The 23,097-nt window shown below is 38.4% G+C and overlaps 1 protein-coding gene and 1 pseudogene across 2 annotated transcripts in view; one reads left to right on the top strand and one right to left on the bottom strand.

The window, feature by feature from the left end:
* Window positions 1-23,097, bottom strand: part of LOC122494830 (orphan sodium- and chloride-dependent neurotransmitter transporter NTT5-like) — a 54,095-nt gene that overhangs the window by 9,821 nt on the left and 21,177 nt on the right. The gene's annotated exons all lie outside the window — the stretch shown is intronic.
* On the top strand, window positions 15,631-16,173 carry LOC122494831 (annotated as a pseudogene).

Genomic DNA, 23,097 nt, shown 5'->3' with positions numbered 1-23,097 from the left:
TTTCTGTATGCCTAAATATTTTTTCAAAATAAAATGTTGGGGGTGCCTGGGTGGCTCAGTCGGTTAAGCATCTGACTTTAGCTCAGGTCATGATCTCACACTCTGTGAGTTTGAGCCCCACGTCGGGCTCTGTGCTGACAGCTAGGAGCCTGGAGCCTGCTTCGGATTCTGTGTCTCCCTCTCGCACTGCCCCTCCCCTGCTCATGCTCTGTCTCTGTCTCAAAAATAAATAAAAACATTTATAAATAAATAAATAAAACAAAATAAGATGTTGGGAGGAAATCACATAAGATCACTACATACCCACTAGATGAGCTAGTATAAATGAAAAAGTCTGATTAAACCAAATAATGGCTTGTGCGGAAACTTTTGGAACTCACGTACACAGTTGGTAGAAGCAGAGATTGGTACAACTACTTCAGAAAACTAGTTGAGGGGTGCCTGGGTGGCTAAGTTGAGTGTCCGACTCTTGATTTAAGCTAGGTCATGATCTCACGGTCGTGAGATAGAGAGTCCCATGTCTGGCTCCATGCTGGGTATGTGGCCTTCCTGGGATTCTCAATCTCTCTCTCTCTTTCTGACCCTCCTCCCTCAAAATAAATAAACATTAAAAAAAAAACTAAACTAGTTGAATGTACCTACATACTTTATTTTCACATTTTACAATCCATTCCAAAGTGACCATCTAACAAATGTGTACATGAGTACACCAAAAATCATGTTCAAGAATGCTAATAGTTGTACTATTCATAACTGCCAAAACCTGGAAACAACCCAAATCTCTTTCAATAGTAGAATGGATAAGTAATAGTATATTCGTATAACGGGTATACAATAATAAAAAGAGTGAACTGCTGATATGCATAACAACCTGCATGAATCTCAGAAATATTACTTTGAGGGGCGCCTGGGTGGCTCAGTAGGTTGAGCATCTGACTTCGGCTCAGGTCATGATCTCGCAGTTCGTGAGTTTGAGCCCCGCATCGGGCTCTGTGCTGACAGCTCAGAGCCCGGAGCTGCTTCAAATTCTGTGTCCCTCTCTCTCTCTGCCCCACCCCTGCTTGTGCTCTGTCCGTGTCTTTCAAAAATGAATAAACATAAAAAAAGAATATTACTTTGAATGAAAGAAGCAAGGCCCAGAAAAGAACACAGTACATAATTCCACTTATATGAAGTTCAAGAAGAGGCAAAACAAATTCATGGTGTCAAAAGCCAGGGTAGTGTGCTTACATTGTGATAAGTTATAACTATGTGATAACTATAATTACGATTTGGACATACTTGAGATACTTTAAAAAAAATTTTTTTAAATGTTTATTTATTTTTGAGAGAGAGAGAGCACAAGTGGGGGAGAAGCAGAGAGAGAGGGAGACACAGAATCCAAAGCAGGCTTCAGGCTCTGTCAGCACAGAGCCTGATGCGGGGCTCAAATTCACAAACTGTGAGATCATGACCTGAGCTAAAGTCGGACACCTACCGACTGGGCCACCCAGGCGCCCCTGACTTGGGATACTTTAATGAAAGTTTATCTTAGGGGTACCTGGCTGGCTCAGCCAGTAAAGCATGCAATCTTGATCTCTGGGTTGTGAGTCTGAGCCCCTATGTTGGGCATAGAGCTTACTTAAAAAAAAAAAAAGTTTATCTTAAAAATAAACATTGGAAAAATAACGAAAAACCCTGGATTTCTATAAAGCAATAATAAACAGAAAATATATTTTATTTGTTTTGTTTTATTTTAGAGAGAGAGAAAGCATGAGTGGGGAGGGGGCAGAGGGAGAGAGAGTCTCAAGCAAGTTAGTGTGGAGCCCAACGCACGGCTCAAACCCACAAACCATGAGATCATGAGCTGAGCCAAAATCAAGAGTCGGCTGCTCAAATGACTGAGCCACGCAGGTGCCCCAAAAAGTATATTTTAAAATAGGAAGATGGCACTCACAACAGCAACAAAAACTATATGGCATCAAGAAATAAACCTAAACGTTAAACCAAGACCTTAAATATGCAGAAACATCTCATGTTTATGAATATAAATACTCAATACTGTAAGGATGGAATTTCTCCCCAAAATGATTTATAGATTGAAGGCAATTCCAACCAAAATCTCAACGTAACTTTTCATGAAAGCTAAAAAGATTTTACAATTTATATAGAAGAATAAAGTACCGAAAATAATGAAGAGACTGACACTAGTTCTTTGTTGCTGGCCAAGATGAAGTAAAGTAATGATACGCAGCCTCTCCCACTGATGACAGATAAAAATCTTAAATAGCATATAAGAAACAAGAGCCTGTGAACTTTGAAAAGTAAACTGAAAAAAAAAAAAAAGCAGACCAGGGATTTGTTAGAACTTGGATTTGTTAGAACTTGAATAATGACTTATAATGAGGGGAGGGGTGAATTTCATATTCCTTTTCCCTCCTTTGTCTCCTGATCCAAGAATAAGCCAAACCATGTAACTGTGTAACAAGCACCAACAGCAGATACTCTAGGAGAAGCCTCCTATTTCCAAAGGACCAGGAAAAGAAACTCCCAGGTATTAGAGAGTAAGAGGGTAGGGACATTACTAATTTTCCCTTTTCACCTCAGAGGCTCACCTCTGAACTACACAAGCAGGAAACAAATGTGAAGAAGAGCAACAAGGTTCTGAAAACTGAAGAATGATATAAACCAATGCCCAAGTCACAGACCAACCCCAGGGCGGCACATGCTAATCCAAATAGCACAGCAAAGGCTTTAGAGATTGAAGTAACGTTGTAACCAACACCCACAGAAGATGGGACAGAACCTGCCATCTGAACCTACCCAGGTTGATGGCTTGCTAAAACAAACAAGCCAACAAAATCCAACATTCTCCAAGGGATACTAACAGGATCCTGAGTTTGCAATATAATACTTAAAATTCCCAGGATACCGTCCAAACTTACTCATCACTTAAACACACACATGTGAAAATCTGACCATTTCCCAAGGGAAAAGACAATCCACAGATGTCAACCCTGAGATGACCCAGATGATGGAATTTTTAGACAAAGACTTATTATTTTTAAAAGTACAGGGGTGCCTGGGTGGCTCAGTCAGTTAAGCATCTGACTTTGGCTCAGGTCATGATCTTGTGTTCATGGGTCCAAGCCTTGCATAGAACTCTGTGCTGACAGCTCAGAGCCTGGAGCCCATTTTGGGGCACCTGGGTGGCTCAGTCGGTTGAGTGTCCAACTTCAGCTCAGGTCATGATCTCGTGGTCCGTGAATTCAAGCCCCGCATCAGGCTCTGTGCTGACAGCTCAGAGCCTGGAGCCTGTTTCAGATTCTGTGTCTCCCTCTCTCTCTCTGCCCCTCCCCTGCTTACGCTCTGTCTCTCTGAGAAATGAATAAATCTTAAAAGAAAAATTTAAGTACTTATATTTTTCCAGCTTTGAGGTATTATTGATAAGTAAAAATTGTATATGTTTAAGGAATAACATGTAATGTTTTGATATATGTATACATTGTGATATGATCAGCCCATGAAGTTAATTAACTTATCCCTCACCTCACAGTTACTCTGTGTGTGTGTGTGTGTGTGTGTGTGTGTATGTGTGTGTGTTAAGAACACCTAAGATCTTCTCTCTTAGCAAATTTCAAGTATACCTTATTAACTATAGGTATATTAGATATATCACCATGCCATACATTAGGTCTCTAGAATTCATTCAGCTTATACCGGAAAGTTTGTACCCGCTGACCAACAAACATCATGTTTCCTTCACTCCTCATCCCCCGGTAACTATTCTTCTACTCGCTGTTTCTATGAGTTCGACTTTTTTTAGATCCCACATACAAGCAAGATCAGCAGTATTTGTCTTTCTGTGCCTGGTTTATTTCACTTAGTATAATGACTTCGAGGTTCATCCATGTTGTCACAAACACCAGGACTCCCTTCTTTTCTAAGGCCATATAGTACTCCAGTGTGTGTGTGTGTGTGTGTGTGTGTGTGTGTGTGTGTGTGACATTTTCTTTATCCCTTTGTTGATGGACACTTAGGTTGTTTTCATATCTTGGCTATTGTGAATAATACTACAATGAATATGGGAGTGCAGATATCTCCTCAAGATATTAATTTCAGTTCCTTTGGATATGGACCCAGAAGTGAGATTTCTTGATCATACGGTGTGTCTATTTTTAAGTTTTTGAGGAATCACTATCCTGTTTTCCATAATGGTTGTACCATTTACATTCCTACCAACAGTATATAAGTGTTCCCTTTTCCGCACATCCTTGCCAACACTTATCTTTTGATTTCTTCATGATAGCCATCTTAAGGTCATGAGGTGATCTCCCACTATGGTTTTGGTTTGAATTTTCCTGATGGTTAGTGATGTTCAGCACTTTTTCATATACCCATCAGCCATTTGTATGTTTACTTTGGAAAATTGTCTATTTCGGTGTTTTTCCATTTTGTTAATTTTTTTTTGCCACCGAATACTGTGAGTTCCTTGTATATTTTGGCTATCAACACCTTATGGATATATGGTTTGCAAATATTTTGTCATTCTATAGGATGCGTTTTCATTTTGTTGATTTCATTTATTTGCAGAAACTTAAAAAAAATTTTTTTAACGTTTTATTTATTTTTGAGACAGAGAGAATGAACAGGGGAGGGGCAGAGAGAGAGGGAGACACAGAATTGGAAGCAGGCTCCAGGCTCTGAGCCATCAGCCCAGAGCCCGACGCGGGGCTCGAACTCACGGACCGCGAGATCGTGACCCAAGCCGAAGTCAGACGCTTAACCGACTGAGCCACCCAGGCACCCCTGCAGAAACTTAATTTGGTGCTGTCCTACTTGTTTTAATTTTTCTTTTGTTGCTTGTGCTTTTGGTGTCATCCCCTGAAAAACCATTGTCAAGACCAATGTCAAGGAGCTTTCCCATATGCTTTTTTTTCTAGGAGTCTTAATAGTTTCAGGTCTTACATTTAAGTCTTTGACCAATTTTGAGTTGATTTTTGTGTATGGTGTGAGACAAAGGTCCAATTTCCTTTTTTTGCATGTGAATATCCAGTTTTCCCAACACAATTTATTAAAGAGACTATCCTTTCCCTCATGGTGTATTCTTGATACCTTAGTTGACTGAACACATGTGAGTTTATTTCTGGGTTCTCTGTTCTGTTCCATTGATCTGTGTGTCTGTTTTTATGCCAATACCATACAGCTTTGATTACTATAGCTTTGTAATATAATTTGAAATCAGGAAGTGAGATGCCTCTGGTTTTTTTCTTCTTGTTCAGTATTGCTGTAGTTACTTGGGTCTTTTGTGGCTCCATATGAATTTTAGAATTTTTTCTATTTCTGTGAAAATTATCATTGGAATTTTTATAGGGACCCCATTTAATCTGTAGATCACTTAGGGTTATATGGGTATGTTGACACATATTATTTGTCATTAATTCTTCCAATCCACAAACATGGTATCTTTTAAATTATTTGTGTCTTCAATTTCTTTCATCAATGTTTAATAGATTTCAGTGTACAGATCTTTCACCTCCTTGTTTAAATTTATTCCTAAGTATTTTATTCTTTTTGATGCTATTGTAAATGGGATTGTCTTTTTTTTAATTTTTCAAATTATTTTTTTTATTTTAGAGGGAGAGAGCACAAGCAGGTGAGAGGGACAGAGGGAGAGAGAGAGAGATAGAGAGAGAGAATTGTAAGCAGGCTCCATGCTCAGCACAGAGCCTGACGGGCTCAATACCACAGCCTTGGGATCATGACCTGAGCTGAAATCAAGAGCTGGACACTCAACCGACTGAACCAACCAGGTGTCCCACACGGGTTTGTCTTCTTAATTTGTTTTTCAGATAGTTGGTTGTTAGTGTATAGAAGTGCAACTGATTTTTGTATGCTGATTTTGTATTCTGCACCTTTACTAAATTTTTTTTATTAGTTCTAACGGTTTTTTTTTTTTAAGGAATCTTTAGGGTTTTCTGTATATAAAATCATGTTATCTGCAGATAGAGACAATTTCACTTCTTTCTGCCCAAATTGGATACCTTTGATTTCTTTTTCTTGTCTAATTGCTATGGCTAGGACTTCCAGTACTATGTTGAATAATCACGGAGACAGACAGCATTCTTATCTTGTTCCTGATTTTAGAGGAAAAGCTTTGAGCTTTCACCCTTTAGTATGATGTTAGCTGTGGGCATTCATATATGGCCTTTATTATATTGAGGTACATGCCTTCTATACTAATTTGTTGAGAGATTTTATCATAAAATGATGGTGAATTTTATAAAATACTTCTTCTGCATCTATTGAGATAATCATATAATACTTTCTAAATTTTTATTTATTTTTTTAAATTACATCCAAGTTAGTTAGCATATAGTACAACAATGATTTCAGGAGTCGATCCTTAATGCCCCTAACCCATCTAGATAATCATATGTTTTTTATCCTACATTCTGTTAATGTGATGTATCACATTTATTGACTTGCATATGTTGAACCATGTTTGCATCCCTGGGATAAATACCACTTGATCATGCTGTATGATCCTTTTACCAATTCAGTTTGCTAGTATTCAGTTGAGGATTTTTGCATCTATGTTCATCAGAAATATTGGCCTGTAATGATCTCTTCTCATAGTCTCCTTGTCTGGCTTTGGCATCAAGGTAATAGTGGACTTGTAAAATTGCTACAGTCAAGTCCACAGACAGCAGGTCTGTTATCAGGCACAGATGGGTATGGCTCCCACAGATCCCTGACTGCACTTGTACCATGTCCCTAGGAGAGTCCCTGGGTGGGAAGATTGTCTCTGGAACTGTGGTAGAGCAGGGCTGGAACGGGGTCACAGGGTTGCTTCAGGTTCTGCAGTCAAGAACTAGGCCGACAGGCCTGCCATTAGAGGCTCAGAGGGGCAGGTCTGTCACCAGTTTCCTGGGTGGTCAGAACTGTCTTCCAACCATGTCAGAGAGGAGTTGTCACTGAGTCTCAGGGCCATTTCAAAGTATGTAGCTGGGACTGGCTTCAGGGTCCACAGCCAGGACTGAGGTTGGTAAGCCTACTATGAGGAGAAAAGACCAGCAATGCTGGATCCCTGGGTAGGTAGGACGGAGATCAGGGCTGAAACAAGGTTACAGAGCTGCTTCAGGATCCAAAGTCAGAACCAAGGTTAGCAGGATTGTTACCAGGAGCATGTTTCCCATGTGCAAGCATGTCTGACTCTAGATTGGCAGTTAGAGTAGGGCTTGAGCTGGGTCACAGGGATGCTTCAGGATCTGCAATTGTGTCCAAGGCTGGCAGGCCTGATACTGGTGGCGTAGATGACCATGGCTCCTCCTGGTGCCTTGGTGGATGGAACCGGTTGCAGGACTGCAGCCAAGTGGGGTTGGAGCCAAGTCCATAAAGAGATGGGGTTATTATTCTGTACCCGGCACCACATTTGGCTGGCTTTCCACCAGGGTTAGAGCCTGCTTCCTGAAATCAGTTTTCCTTAGTCCTGGGCTTTCCTGGGGTTTCACAACCTCCTACTAGGATCCCAAAGCTCCCACAAAGGCACTTTTTTTTTCTGTGGATGGCTGCTGGATTGTTGTCTGTGTGCGTGTTGAGGGAAGTGAGCTGGGGACCTCCTATTCCACCATTTTATTTATTAGGAAAAAAAATAAATGAAGACATTAAAGAAACTATTATACCCATTCTCCATTAGGTAAAGGTGAAAACTCTCGAAATTAATGGAACAACAGAAGTTCTGAGTAGAGAAATAGAAACTAAAAAAATAACCAAATGGCAATTTTAGAGCCAAGAGGTAAAAATATTGCAAATTAAAAATTCATTAGATGGGATATGAAGATAGGACATTAGAAATGATCCAATCTGAAGAACAGAGAGAAAAAAAATTGCAAATAAAATGAGCAGAGCCTCAGGGACCTATGAGACAATATCAAAAGTCCAAGAATGAGGGAGAAAGAGATTGGTGGGAAAAAAAGTCTGAGGAGTGCCTGGGTGGCTCAGTCGGTTAAGCGTCCGACTTTGACTCAGGTCATGATCTCATGGTTTGTGGGTTTGAGCCCCGCGTTGGGCTCTGTGCTGACAGCTCAGAGCCTGGAGCCTGCTTTGGATTCTGTGTCTCGTTCTCTCTCTTCCCCTCCCCCACTTGTGCTCTGTCTCTCAAAGATAAATAAATGTAAAAAGGAAATTTAAAAAATCGTGAAAACTCCCCAAATTTGATTAAATATATAAATTTAGATTCAAGAAGTTCATCAAATCCCCCCCCCAAAAAGCCATATCATATCAGTCACATAACTGTGCAGCTAAAAGGAAAAAAGAGGAATCTGTAAGGTTAACAGAGAAAAACAACAGATTACATAGAAGGCTATAACAATCAGAATTGTGGATTTCTCATCATAAAAGATGGCAGCCAGAAGTCAGTGGAATATCTTTAAAGTGCTAACAGGGAACAAAAAAAAAGTATCATCACATAATTCTATATCCATCAAAAAAAAAAATACTTCAGGAAAGAAGTGAGATAAAAACATTCTCAGTTGGGGGGACCTGGGTGGCTCAGTTGGTTGAGCATCTGACTCGGTTTTGGTTCAGGTCATGATCCCCGGGTCATGGGATCAACCCCTGCCTGCGTCAAGCTCCATACTGAGGATGGAACCTGCTTAAGATTCTCCCTCTCCCCCTCTGCCCCTCTCCACCACTCATGCTCTCTCTCTCAAATTAAAGAAGAAAATAAAAACTCAGATAAAGGAAAACTAAGAGAATCCCCCACTAGCAGACCTGCTGTAACAGAAAGGCTAAAGAATGTTCTCTGGATTTTAGTGAAATGGTATCAGGGGAGAATTAGGAACTCCAGAATCTCTCCTTCAGAGAGGAACAAGAGAGACAGTAAACAGTGGGGTAAAAAAAATGGACTCTTTTACTCCTTTTAAAGACTTTTAAAAAATGTTTGCAGTTGAGAGGCACCTGGGTAGCTCAGTTGGTTGAGCACCCAACTTCGACTCAGGTCATGATCTCACAGTTAGTGAGTTCAAGCCCTGTGTCGGGCTCTGTGCTGACAGCTCAGAGCCTGGAGCCTGCTTCAGATTCTGTGTCTCCCTCTCTCTCTGCCCCTCTCCCATTCATGTGTGCATGTGCGCTCTCTCTCAAAAATAAACATTAAATAATAAAAATAAAATGTTTGCAGTTGAAAGCAAAAAAAATATATAATTGGTAGGGGAGGCTTTCAATGTATATAAGCATCATACATATGATAGCTATAAAATAAAGGGAAAGGGTCCCATGAGGTTATAAGGCTTCCACATTTATGTGAAGTGATATTAGCTCAGGTAGTCTGTGTGAAATTGGAGGTGTATAATATAATCAATCCTTAGAACAACCACTAAAAAACTTAATTCAAAGATCTATAACTAAAAAGCCAAATATAAATTCAAATGGAATACTAAAAAATATTTAAATAAGTCAAAAGAAGCAAGAAAGACAAAATAGAGGGAAAAAACAGAGAGGACAAATAGAAAACAAATAATAAAATGGTAGCCCTAGATTTGACCATAGCAATAATATATTAATATACATGACATATTAAATGTAAATGACCTAAATAGATCAATTAAAAAATAACGATTATTAGCTGGGGTGGGAGGGGTAGATCCAACTATATGCTGTCCACAAAACACACACACACACACACACACACACACACACACCTTAAATATAATAATATAAATAGATTAAAAGTTAAAAAAGGGGCGCCTGGGTGGCTCAGTCGGTTAAGCGTCCGACTTCAGCCAGGTCACGATCTCACGGTCCGTGAGTTCGAGCCCCGCGTCAGGCTCTGGGCCGATGGCTCAGAGCCTGGAGCCTGTTTCCGAGTCTGTGTCTCCCTCTCTCTCTGCCCCTACCCCGTTCATGCTCTGTCTCTCTCTGTCCCAAAAATAAATAAACGTTGAAAAAAAAATTAAAAAAAAAAAAAGTTAAAAAAAAGGTTTTGGAGGGAATGATGAAAATGTTCTGAAATAACATTGTTATTATAACAAATGCACAATGCTCTGAATATGCTAAAAATCACAGAGCTGTACACTTTAAATGGGTGAATTTTATGAAATGTAAATTATATCTCAATAAAGCTGTTTACTGAGACATAAATAAATGTAAATTTATTTATGCAATGTCAAAAGAAATCTAGAGTGGCTGTCTTCATACTATACAAAGCAGATTTCAGAAATTAAAAAAGAAAATTCACCAGAGTCAATTCACCAAGGAGACAAAACAATCCTGAATGTATATATACATAAAATATTGCTCCAAATACATGAAGCAAAAAATAATAGAGATGATAGGAGAAATAGAGAACCCACTATTACACTTTGAAACTTCATCATTCCTGTCTAATTCACAGAACAAGCAGACAGAAAATCAACAAGAAGAGAGAAGACCTAAATAACATTATCACCCAACATAATCTAAGTTGCATCTCTAGAATACTCCAACAGCAGAAAACACATTTTCAAATAAATGCAGCAATCTGCCAAGAGACATCATATCCTGGCCCACAAAACAAGCCATAACAATTAAAAAAAAAAAATCACACACAGTATGTTCTCTGGCCATAACAGAATTACACGAGGAATAAAAAACAAAGACACCTTGAGGGGGTGTCAGTCGGTTGAGTGTCTGACTCTTAATGTCTGCTCAGGTCATGATCTCACGGTTCATGAGATCAAGTTCCACCTCCAGCTCTGTACTGACAGCGTGCAGCCTGCTTGGGATTCTCTCTCTTTCTCTCTCTCTCTCTCTCTCTCTCTCTCTCTCTCTCTCTCTTTCTCTCTCTTTCTGTCTCTCTGCCCCTTCCCTTCTCATGTTCTCTCTCTCTCAAAAATAAATAAACATTTAAAAAATAAAAAAACAAAAAACAGGGCACTTGGATGGCTCAGTCAGTTTAGCGTCTAACTTTGGCTCAGGTCATGATCTCGAAGTTCATGAGTTCCAGCCCAGTGTCAGGCTCTCTGCTATCAGCACAGAGCCCCGCTTCAGATCTTCTGTCCCCCTCTCTCACTGCCCCTCCCCCGCTTGCACACTTTCTCTCTCAAAAATTTAAAAAAAAACATTAAAACACACACACACACACACACACACAACAAAAAAGCAAAGATACCTCAAGACCCCAACATGTCTGAAAGTTAAACAACACTCTTAAAAATAACCTATGTCTCAAAGAGGAATTATTAAGGGAAACTGGCAAACATTATGCACTAAACAAAAATAAAAATATAACATGTTAAATTTCTGTGTTGTAATTAAAACAGTGTTTGAAAGGAAACTTATATCACTAAATTCTTATATTGAAAAAGAAAAAAAGGAGAAATTAAGACACTCGCAGATAAACAAAAACTGAAAGAATTCATTACCACTAGAACTGCCTACAAGAAATGTCATGAGAGATTTGCAGGGTGAAATGAAAGATACTAACTATATGTTAACTTGAGCCATATGAAAAAATAAAGATCTCAAAAAATATAAATTATAGGTGATTATAAAAGCTATTATTATTATAACAACAGTTTGTAACTCTACTTTTTATTTTCTACATGAAAGAGATGATTTCAAGAAGCCAATACATTTAAACATTTTTTTAATGTTTATTTATTGTTTTGAGAGACACCGACAGAGTACAAGCAGGAGAGGGACAGAGAAAGAGGTAGAAGAGAGAATCCCAAGCAGACTTCGTGCTGTCAGTGCAGAGCCTAACATGGGGCTCAAACTCATGAACCGTGTGAGATCAGACCTGAGCTGAAATCAAGAGCAGACCCTTAACTTACTGAGCCACCCAGGAGCCCCAAGAAACCAAAAGATTTTTAAAAATTGCAATGGACAGATATTCTAAGCAGAAAACCAACAAGGAAACAATGGCTTTGAATGACATACTGGACCAGATGGACTTAACAGATATATTCAGAACATTTCACCCTAAAACAGCACAATATACATTCTTTTTTCTTCTAATGTTTATTTTCTTTTTGGGAGAGCGAGAGACAGAGTGCAAGCTGCGAGCTGGGGAGGGGCAGAGAGAGGGAGACAAAGAATCTGAAGCAGGCTCCAGACTCTGAGCTGTCAGCACAGAGCTTGATGCGGGGCTTGAACCCGTGAGTCCTGAGATCATGACCTGAACTGAAGTCGGACGCTCAGCCGACTGAGCCACCCAGGTGCCCTACTGTGTGCACATATTCTCCAGAACAGATCACATACTTGGTCACAAATCAGCCCTCAACACGTACAAAAAGATAAAGATCATACCATGCACATTTTCAGATTATAACACTATGAAACTTGAAGTCAAACGAGAAAAAAGTTGGAAAGTCATGTCATGACAAAGCCATGTCAAATACATGGGGGTTAAAAAACACCCCACTAAAGAATGAATGGGTTAACCAGGAGATAAAGAAGAAATAAAAAAATACATGGAAGCCAATGACATAACAGTCCAAACTCTTTGGGATGCAGCAAAGGCAGTCCTAAGAGGAAAGTATATTGCAATTCAGGCCTATCTCAAGAAGCAAGAAAGGTCCCAAATAAACAGCCTAACCTTACACCTAAAGGAGCTAGAAAAGGAACAGCAAATAAAGCCTAAAACCAGCAGAAAAAGGAAAATAATAAAGATGAGCGGAGAAATAAACAATATAGAAACAAACAAAAAACCAGTAGAACAGATCAACAAAACTAAGAGCTGGTTCATTTTTAAAAATGTAAATTAATCTATGGGTGCCTGGGTGGCTCAGTTGGTTAAGCATCCGACTCTTGATTTTGGCTTAGGACACGATCTGAAGGTTTGTGGGATCAAGCCCCACATCAGGCTCTGTGCTGACAGCACAGGGCCTGCTTGGGATTTTCTCTCTCCTCTCTCTCTGTACCTCCCCTACTCTATCTCTCTCAAAATAAATAAATATTTTTTAAAATATTAGTCTAAAATCTCGTATTATTGCAACTTATGTTTGTAACTCCACATTTGGTTTTCTATATAAATTAAGATACTAGTGCATTGAGATGAATTATTAGTTTGTGTTTTGGGGCACACAATATATAAAGATGTATTCTGTGACATCATCAACCAAAAAGAGTGGTGATGGAGCTATAAACAGGCAGTTTTTGTATGTTATTGAAGTTAAGCTGGTAGGAATTCAAATTAGAATGTTATAACTTCAGGATGTTATATGTAAATACCATGGTATCCATAAAGAAAATAGCTATAAAATATACAGAAAATGAAATGAGAAAGGAATTTTAACATTTCACTACAAAAAAAAAAATAATTAAACACCAAAGAAGACAGGAAGAAGGAAATAAGCATGAGGGCAAGGGGAGCTCTAAGGTACATAGAAAACAAATAGCAAAATGATAGCATTAAATCTCCCCTTATCAGTAATTACTTTAAATGTAAATGGGTTAAATAATCAAAAGGCATATTTTCAGAATGCATAAAAACACATCCAATTATACTATGTCTACAAGAAACTCATTTTAGATCCAAAGACACAAATAGATTGAAAGAATGGAAAAAGATATGCCATAAAATATAGCAGCCAAAAGAGAGCAGGGGTGGCTATACTAATATCAGAAAAAACAGACTTTAAATGGAAAAATTTTACAAGAGACAAAGGAAGACATTGTATATTAATAAAAGGTTCAATACAGCAAGAATATGTAACAATTATAAGTATCTGCACACCTAATTACAGACCATAAATGTAGATAGAACTAAAAGAAGAAATAGTTCTACAATAACAACTGGAGACTTCCATACCCCACTCTCAATAATGGACAGGATTACCATCTGGAAACAGAGATCTTAACACAATAAACCAACTAGATCTAACAGACACAAACAGAATACTACCTACAACAGCATATGTATTCTTCTCAAGAGCACGTGGAACATTTTCCAGTATAGATCATATGTTAGGCCACAAATTAAGTTTCAACAGATTTTAAGAGACAGTTTATATAAAGTGTCTTTTCTGACCACAAAGGGATGAAGTTAGACATCAATAACAAAAGTAAAACTGGAAAATACACAAAATTGTGGAAATTAAAAAACATACTCTTAAACAATAAGTGGATCAAAGAAGAAGTCACAAGGAAAACTATAAAATACTTAGAGGTGAATAAAAATAAAAGCACAACATACCAAAAGTTATGGCATACAATGAAAGCAGTATGAAGGAGGATATTTATAGTTGTAAATGCCCACATTAACAAACAAGAAAGCTCTCAAATCAACAACCTAACTTTACAACTTAAAGAACTACAAAAGAAGAACAAATTAAACCCAAAGCTTGCAGAAAGAAGGAAATACTAAAGATCAGACCAGAGATAAATGAAATAGAGAATAGAAAAGTAGAGAAAATCAATGAAACTGAAGGTTGGTTCTTTGAAAAGATCAACAAAATTGACAAACCTTTAGCTAGATGGATTAAGGAAAACAAGTGAGAAGATTCAAATTAATAACATCAGAAATTAAAGTGGGGACACAACTTATTCTATGGAAATCCTATTTATGGAAATAAAAAGGATTATGAGAGTATCATGAACAATTACATACCAACAAACTATATAACCTAGGTGAAATGGACAAATTCCTGGAAACACAAAACCACCAAAACGTATTCACAAAGAAACAGAAAATCTGACTAGATGTAACTAGTAAGAAGACTGAATCACTAATAAAAAATCTTTCAAGGAGCGCCTGGGTGGCTCAGTTGGTTGAGCATGTTGAGCATCCAACTCTTGACTTCAGCTCAGGTCATGATCCCAGAGTTGTGGGATCAAGCCCCAAATAGGGATTCATGTTGAGTGTGGAGCTTTTCTCTCTCTCTCTCTCTCTCTCTCTCTCTCTCTCTCTCTCTCTCTGCCCCTCTCCCCCGTTCACACATACTCTCCCCCTGTCTCTCTAAAAAAAAACAAAACAAAAAAAAGTCTTTCAAAAAAAAAATCTTAAAACAACAAGCCCTGGACCTGATGGTTTCGCTGATGAAATATATCAAATATTTATTTTTTAATTTTTTAATTTAATTTATTTTTTTAGAGAGAGGGAGTGAGAGCATGAGGAGAGAGAGAGAGAGAGAGAGAGAGAGAGAGAGAGAGAATCTTAAGCAGATCCCACACCCAGTGTGGAGCCCAACACTCGATTTCATGACTCTGAGATCATGACCTGAGCCAAAATCAAGAGTGCAATGTTTAACTGACTGAGTCACCCAGGCACCCCAATAAACCAAACATTTAAAGAAAAACTAGTATTTATCCTTCTCAAAGTTTTCCCAAAAACTGAAGAGAAGGAAATAATTTCTAACTCATTTTATGAGGTCAACATTATCATGATACCAAACCCAAACAAAAATATTACAAGAAAAGAAAACTACAGACCAATATCCCTGATTAATATAGACACAAAAGCCTTCAATAAAATATGAGCAAACTGAACTCAGCAGCATACTGAAAGGATAATACACCATGACAAGGAGAGATTTATTCCTGGAACACAATGATGATTCAACACTAACAGAATGAAAGCTAAAAATCATGATCATCTCAATAGATGCATAAAAAGAATTTAACAAAATTCAACATTATTTCATAAAATATTCAACAAACTAGTAACAGAAGGCAACTACCTCAACATAATAAAAGTCATATATGAAAAACCTGTAGTAAACATTACTGGTGAAAGACTGAAGGCTTTCCTACTAAGATCAGGAACATGGCAAGGATGCTCACTTTCACCATTCTATTCTATTCATTCTTTTTACCATTCTACTCACCACAGTACTGGAAGTTCTGGCCAGAGCACTTAGGCAAGAAGTAAAAGGCATCCAGGGGAAAGGGTTCAGGGTTTGAAACATGGCAGACGATGTGGACCATCAACAAACTACCAGCACTTGTAGAAGAGCCCTGGATCTCATCAGGCTTGGCCTTGATGAGTGAATTTATATGAAAATGAGAAACAACAGAGAGTTTCAAGGAAGACCACATGTTTATGATCAGGATGTAAATACAATGTTGAGAGATGTGGAAGAAACTGACTACCATAGAAATTGATGAGGAAACATACAAAGATATGTGTGTATGTATATACACAAAATGGAATATTCTGATGCTCTTTGTCCCAGGAGATGTTGTACTAGTTGCCCTCCATTAAGAATTGGTTGAAACAGGGGTGCCTGGGTGGCTCAATAGGTTAAGCGGCTGACTTCGGCTCAGGTGATGATCTCACAGTTTGTGGGTTCAAGCCCCACATCGGGGTTTGGTCTGACAGCTCAGAGCCTGGAGCCTGCTTCAGATTGTGTCTCCCTCTCTCTGCCCCTCCCCACTCTCACTCTGTCTCTCAAAAATAAATAATAAACAAAGTTTTTTTTAAAAGAATTGGCTGAAACAAAGAATTTATCACGTATGGAATATGGAAGACTTTGTACGATTGCCTCTTTAAATGTAGAAGACATTCAAAAGAGAAACCTGTGTAAATTTTGATATTAAGAAATGACCAAGGATCCTTCCACTCCTGAAATGAGTTGATTTGCAGATAACTCAAAAATTCTTACACTAAAGTGCATTCAATTTTTTTCCAACCCTTTCAATAAACATGATCACCCAAAAATAAATAAATAAATAATTTAAAAAGCCATCCAAATTGTAAGGGAAGTAGTAACGTTATCTCTGTTCATAGATGGTATGATATTTTATGTTCAAAATCTAATGATTTTATTAAAAAAAGTTTAATAAATGAACTCAGCAAAGTAGCAGGATACAAAGTCAACACTCAAAAATCAGTTGCATTTCTGTATACAGACAACTAATAATCTGAAAAGGAAATTATGAAAACAATTCTATTTACTATAGCATCAAAAAGAATAAAATATTTAGAAATTAACACAATAGGAAGTGAAACACTTATCCAATGAAAACTATAAAATATTGCTGAATGAAATTAAAGAAGACATAAATAGAGAAACATCTCATATTCATGAACTGGAAGACAATGTTTTTAAGATGTTAATACTATCCAAAGTAATCTACAGATTTAATGCAGTCCCTATCAAAATCCCAGTGACTTTTTTTTTTTTCAACGTTTTTTATTTATTTTTGGGACAGAGAGAGACAGAGCATGAACGGGGGAGGGGCAGAGAGAGAGGGAGACACAGAATCGGAAACAGGCTCCAGGCTCCGAGCCATCAGCCCAGAACCTGACGCGGGGCTCGAACTCACGGACCGCGAGATCGTGACCTGGCTGAAGTCGGACGCTTAACCGACTGCGCCACCCAGGCGCCCCCCCCAGTGACTTTTTAAAAATAGAAATTTTAATTTCCATCCTAAAATTTCTATGGAATCTCAAGGGATCTTGAACAGCCAAACAATCTTAAAAAGGAAGAACAAAGAGGCATCTGCATGATCTTGCGGTTTGTGAGTTCGAGCCCTACATCAAGCTCTGTGCTGACAGCTCAGAGCCTGGAGTCTGCTTTGGATCCTGTGTCTCCCTCTCTCTCTGCCCCTCCCCTGCTCATGCTTTGTCTCTCTCTCTCATAAATAAAAATAAAAATAATTTAATTTAATTTTTAAAAAAAGAAGAAAAAAGATGAAGGACTCATACTTTCTGATTTCAAAACTTAGTACACAAAGCTACAGTAATCAAAACACTGTGGTACTGGCATAAAGACAGACATATAAACCAATAAAATAGAATGGAGAGCTCTTTGCATACACGGTCAAATGATTTTTGACAATGGCACCAAGACCATCTGATAGGAAAAGAATAGTCTTTCCAACAAATGGTGCTGGGAAAACTGGATATCTGCGTGCAAAATAATGAAGTTGGACCCTTATCTAATACCACATATGAAAATTAATTCAGGGGCGCCTGGGTGGCGCAGTCGGTTAAGTGTCCGACTTCAGCCAGGTCACGATCTTGCGGTCCGGGAGTTTGAGCCCCGCGTCAGGCTCTGAGCTGATGGCTCGGAGCCTGGAGCCTGTTTCCAATTCTGTGTCTCCCTCTCTCTCTGCCCCTCCCCCGTTCATGCTCTGTCTCTCTCTGTCCCAAAAATAAATAAACGTTGAAAAAAAAATAAAAAATAAAAAAAAAGAAAATTAATTCAAAAAGGATCAAAGAGGGGCGCCTGGGTGGCGCAGTCAGTTAAGCATCCGACTTCAGCCAGGTCACGATCTCGCGGTCCGTGAGTTCGAGCCCCGCGTCAGGCTCTGGGCTGACGGCTCAGAGCCTGGAGCCTGTTTCGGATTCTGTGTCTCCCTCTCTCTCTGCCCCTCCCCCGTTCATGCTCTGTCTCTCTCTGTCCCAAAAATAAATAAACGTTGAAAAAAAAAAGAAAAAAAGAATAAAAGGATCAAAGACCTAAATATAAGACCTCAAGCTGTAAAACTATTAGAAAAAAACATAGAGAAAAAATCTTCATGACATTGGATTTGGCAATATTTCTTGGATATGACACCAAAGGCACAGGCAACAAAAAAACATATAAATAAGTTAGATATCATGAAAAAATGTTCCAATTCACTTATCAAAAGATAATGCCAACAGAGTCAAAATGAAACCCATAGAATAAAAGAAAATACTTGTGAAATCATATATCTGATGTGGGATTCATATCCAGAATATATACAGAATTCTACAATCTGATTCAAAAATGGGCAAAGGACTATGATGAGACACTATCTCACACTCGTTAATATGTCTAGTGTACAAAAAAGAAAAGAAAAAAAGGAAAAAAAAGAAAAGAACAAGTATTGGTGGGGATGTGGAGAAATTGGAACCCCTATGCTCTGTTGGTGGCTGAAAAATGGTACAGCTGCTGTGCAGAAAACAGTATGGCAATTCCTCAGAAAATTAAAAACACAGTTACTATATGATTTCGCATTTATACTTCCGGTAATATACTCAAAATCAGGGTCTCAAAGATATTTTTCTACAGCCATGTTCACAGCAGCATTATTCACAATAGCTACAATATGTAAGCCATCCAAGTGTCCACTGAGGGATAAATGGATAAGCAAAATGCAGTATATCAATGTAATGGGATATTATACAGCCTTAAAAAATTAGGAAATTCTGACATATGCTACAACATGGATGAACCTTGAGGATTATACTAAGTGAAATAAGCCAGTCACAAAAAGACAAAGACTGCATGATTCTACTTATATAACGTACTTAGAATAATCAAAATCATGGAGACAAACACTAGTAGAACGGTAATTGCTAGGGACTGTGGAGGGTGGAATAATAGGGATTTATTGTGTTATGTACACAGTTTCAGTTTTACAGGATGAAGGAAATATGGAGGCAGATGGTAGTGATGGTTGTAAAAACTATTAATGTATTTAATACCACTTTAAACTGGTTAAGATGGTTTAAGTTTTATATGTATTTTAGCACAATAAGAAAATTGGAAAAAATGGAATACAAAATGGTATAGCCATAAAGAGTCACAGTTTCTTAAAAAAGTTAAACATACGCTTTCCATATAACCCAGCAGTACCACTCCTAGGTATTTTCCCAAGAAGTTTTGTTCACAAAAACCTGTATGCCAATGTTTATAGCTACTTTATTCATGATCGCCCAAACTGGGAAAAACCCACACGTCTTTCAATTACTGAATAAAAGATAAACGGTACATTCATGGAATGCAATATTAGCAGTAAAAAAAGAACAGGGAATATTGATACAATGAACAACATCCATGAATTTCATACATATTATGCAAAATGAAAGAAACCAGACTCAAAAGGCTACATACAGCATGACTGCATTTAAATGACATTCTGGGGGGGCGCCTGGGTGGCGCAGTTGGTTAAGCATCCGACTTCAGCCAGGTCACGATCTCGCGGTCCGTGAGTTCGAGCCCCACGTCAGGCTCTGGGCTGGTGGCTCAGAGCCTGGAGCCTGTTTCCCATTCTGTGTCTCCCTCTCTCTCTGCCCCTCCCCAGTTCATGCTCTGTCTCTCTCTGTCCCAAAAATAAATAAACGTTGAAAAAAAAAATTAAAAAATAAATGACATTCTGGGACACCTGGCTGGCTCAGTCGGTAGGGCTATGACACTTGATCTCAAGGTTGTGAGTTTGAGCCTTGTGTTGGGTGTAGAGATTACTTTAAAAAATAATAAAATAAGAATATTAAAAAATTAGTTTCTCCAAGAAATCTGTGGGATTAATTCCCCGTCTCCATTTGACAGATAAGAAAGCTAAGACGAAGGAGAGAAAGTGACTTGCTAAAGGTCATGGAACTACCTAAGGGTTTGATATAATAAACAAACACACACAGATTTCTTTGTCTCTAAATGCTATATTCTTCTTACCAGGCCAAGAAGCTGCTCAAGACAGAGACTGCAACAACACTCTACCAGTCACTGGGTCTGGGATTAGTCTTGCTGCCCTGGACACCTATACCAGTGACGGGACATGTGGACATTTCCATATTAGGGGTCTACAAACCCTACCACCCAGAGTCCTAAAACATGTTTTGCCTCAATTTGCCTGCCTAGGCTCTAGGTCCACCTGCCCTGCTCCCTAGGTGGGAACACAGGAGGATTTGTAGGTTTGGGGATGCGAAAATTGATAGAGACAATGATGAGTTCAATTTGGGAAACAATGAGTGTGAGGGCTTGTGGGCACCAACTTCTAGCTGAGAAACATCAAGAGCATCAGACCACATGACAGGAAAATATGTAAATGTAAGATCTGAGAAGCTAAGTAAAAACCCTATAATCCTGAATTTGAATTGAAAAAATAAGTATGAATTTACGATGTATTTAACCTTAGAAGACTACTTCCTAGCTCTATCTATTGAAAAGACCTAGAAACAATGAGCGATGCGGTAGCAATGAACACCCCTAGCACAAAATTGTGATCTCTAAATACCACTTCCCATCAAAAGGAACTAAGTATCCTTAGAAAAATAGCAGATTTCAGAGCTGGGTATGAAATGTACAAATTAATCCTAGACCGGAAGGTCATACCAGAAATCAAAGAAATTATTATATACTTCTGTGGTCTTGTCAAAAGGACGCAGGAGTCAAACTGAAGATGCTTCCATGTGCCAAAAATGAGATGATTTGAGCATCAATAAGAATAGTTGCAAGGGCGCCTGGGTGGCTCAGTCGGTTAAGTTGCCAACTTCAGCTTAGGTCATGATCTCATGGTTCACGGATTTGAGCCCCACGTTGAGTTCTGTACTGACAGCTCAGAGCCTGGAGCCTGCTTTGGCTTCTGTGTCTCCCTCTTTCTCTCTGCCCCTCCCCTGCTCATGCTCTGTCTCTGTCTCTCTCTCTCTCTCTCAAAAATAAATTTTAAAAAAATTTAAAAATTAAAAAAGAATAGGGGCGCCTGGGTGGCTCAGTCGGTTGAGCGTCCAACTTTGGCTCAGGTCATGATCTCACAGTCTGTGAGTTTGAGCCCCGCATCGGGCTCTGTGCTGACAGCTCAGACCCTGGAGCCTGCTTCGGATTCTGTGTCTCCCTCTTTCTCTGCCCCTCCCCCACTCATGCTCACTCTCTCTCTCTCTGTTAAAAATAAATAAACATTAAAAAAACATTTAAAAATTAAAGAAGAATAGCTGCAATGGATGGAAATACATCAAATATATGTAAATCTATGAGTCCGGAGAGATGCTAAAAAGAAAAAACTCAATGACCATTTTTGCAGAGTATTAGGCAATAAATTCATTTTTTAAGCTGGCAAATGAGAGGAAAGAATCAAAGTTCATTCTGCTTTCCTCATACAAACTGTATACCAGGGCAACAAATGTTTGGTAAAGGGAAGTTTCTCTTTCTAGAAGTATTCCAGCTAAAAAAAAAAAAAAAAAAGGAATGATAAAGCTGGAATACCACCATTTCATAATCTCTAATGAATATGTGTATCTAGACAATGACTATTCATGGCTGCTCACATGACAAAAAGAGAGAACATCCAGAGAGTTTTTGCCTCCTGACAGAAGCATATGAAACCATTCATGAAGTATTCTTGACAGAATACTGACCCTAAAACGAATCAACCTCTTGCCCTAACTACCAATTCATAAGAAAGCCAGGGAACAGAGAACATATTAAATGACACCACAGGGAGGGAAGCAGCAAATTCCAGATGGTTAGAAACTACAGGACAAATAACCCAGTTTCATCACTGAATATATTGCAGAGGGGGGAAAAGAGGGCAGGAGATCTATAGATTAAAAGATTCTTTTTTTATGAATGTAATTTATTGTCAAATTGGCTTACATACAACACCCAACGCTCATTCCAACAAGTGTCCTCCTCAATGCCCGTAACCATTTTCCCCTCTCCCCCACACTCCCAAACACCCTCAGTTTTTTCTCTGTATTTAAGAGTCTCTTTGGCACAAAATCAGATTAACCACTGGAATATATATATATAACCAACAAAATAGATAAAGTTTAAAAGGTTCAGATTTGTTTTAAGTGATAAAAAGCTAAATAGAAGTAAAAAGTAGATAGTAATATACAAGAAGGTATATTACTTAACAGTATAGACTTAACAGTCACTAGTCACATGTAGCTCACAAGCACTTGAAATGTAGCTGGTGTGACTAAGAAAGTGACTTTTTAACTAATTTAAATATAATTTAAAAACTTCTACTTGATTCAGTTACTAGAGAACTTTTTAAGTATGTTTAGAACAACCTGGATATGTGAATCTACTTTTTCACATGTGGATTTTAGGAAATTTAAATACAGATCAAATATTTTCTGGTAAAAATTTAGTGTTCAAATTGAGATGTGCTTATTAGTTTTAAATACACACTGGAATTTGAAGACTTAGTAGAATATAAAATGTCTCAATTTTTATATTGGTCACATGTTCAAATGATGTTTTGGCAATCTTGGGTTAAATAAAACTATTTTATTAAAATTAAAAAAAAAAGAGTCTCTACTGGTTTGCCTCCCTCTCTCAAAAGATTCTTTAAAAAAAAAAAGTTTATTTAGGGGCACCTGGGTGGCTCAGTCGGTTGAGTGTCCGACTTCGGCTCAGGTCATGATCTCAGTTCGTGAGTTTGAGCCCTGCATCAGGCTCTGTGCTGACAGCTCAGAGCCTGGAGCCTCCTTCAGATTCTGTG

This window comes from Prionailurus bengalensis, chromosome E2, assembly GCF_016509475.1.
Source record: "Prionailurus bengalensis isolate Pbe53 chromosome E2, Fcat_Pben_1.1_paternal_pri, whole genome shotgun sequence".
Classification (NCBI taxonomy): domain Eukaryota; kingdom Metazoa; phylum Chordata; class Mammalia; order Carnivora; family Felidae; genus Prionailurus; species Prionailurus bengalensis.
Note: the sequence above shows the minus strand (reverse complement) of the source record. Positions and strands in the feature narration are given on the sequence as shown.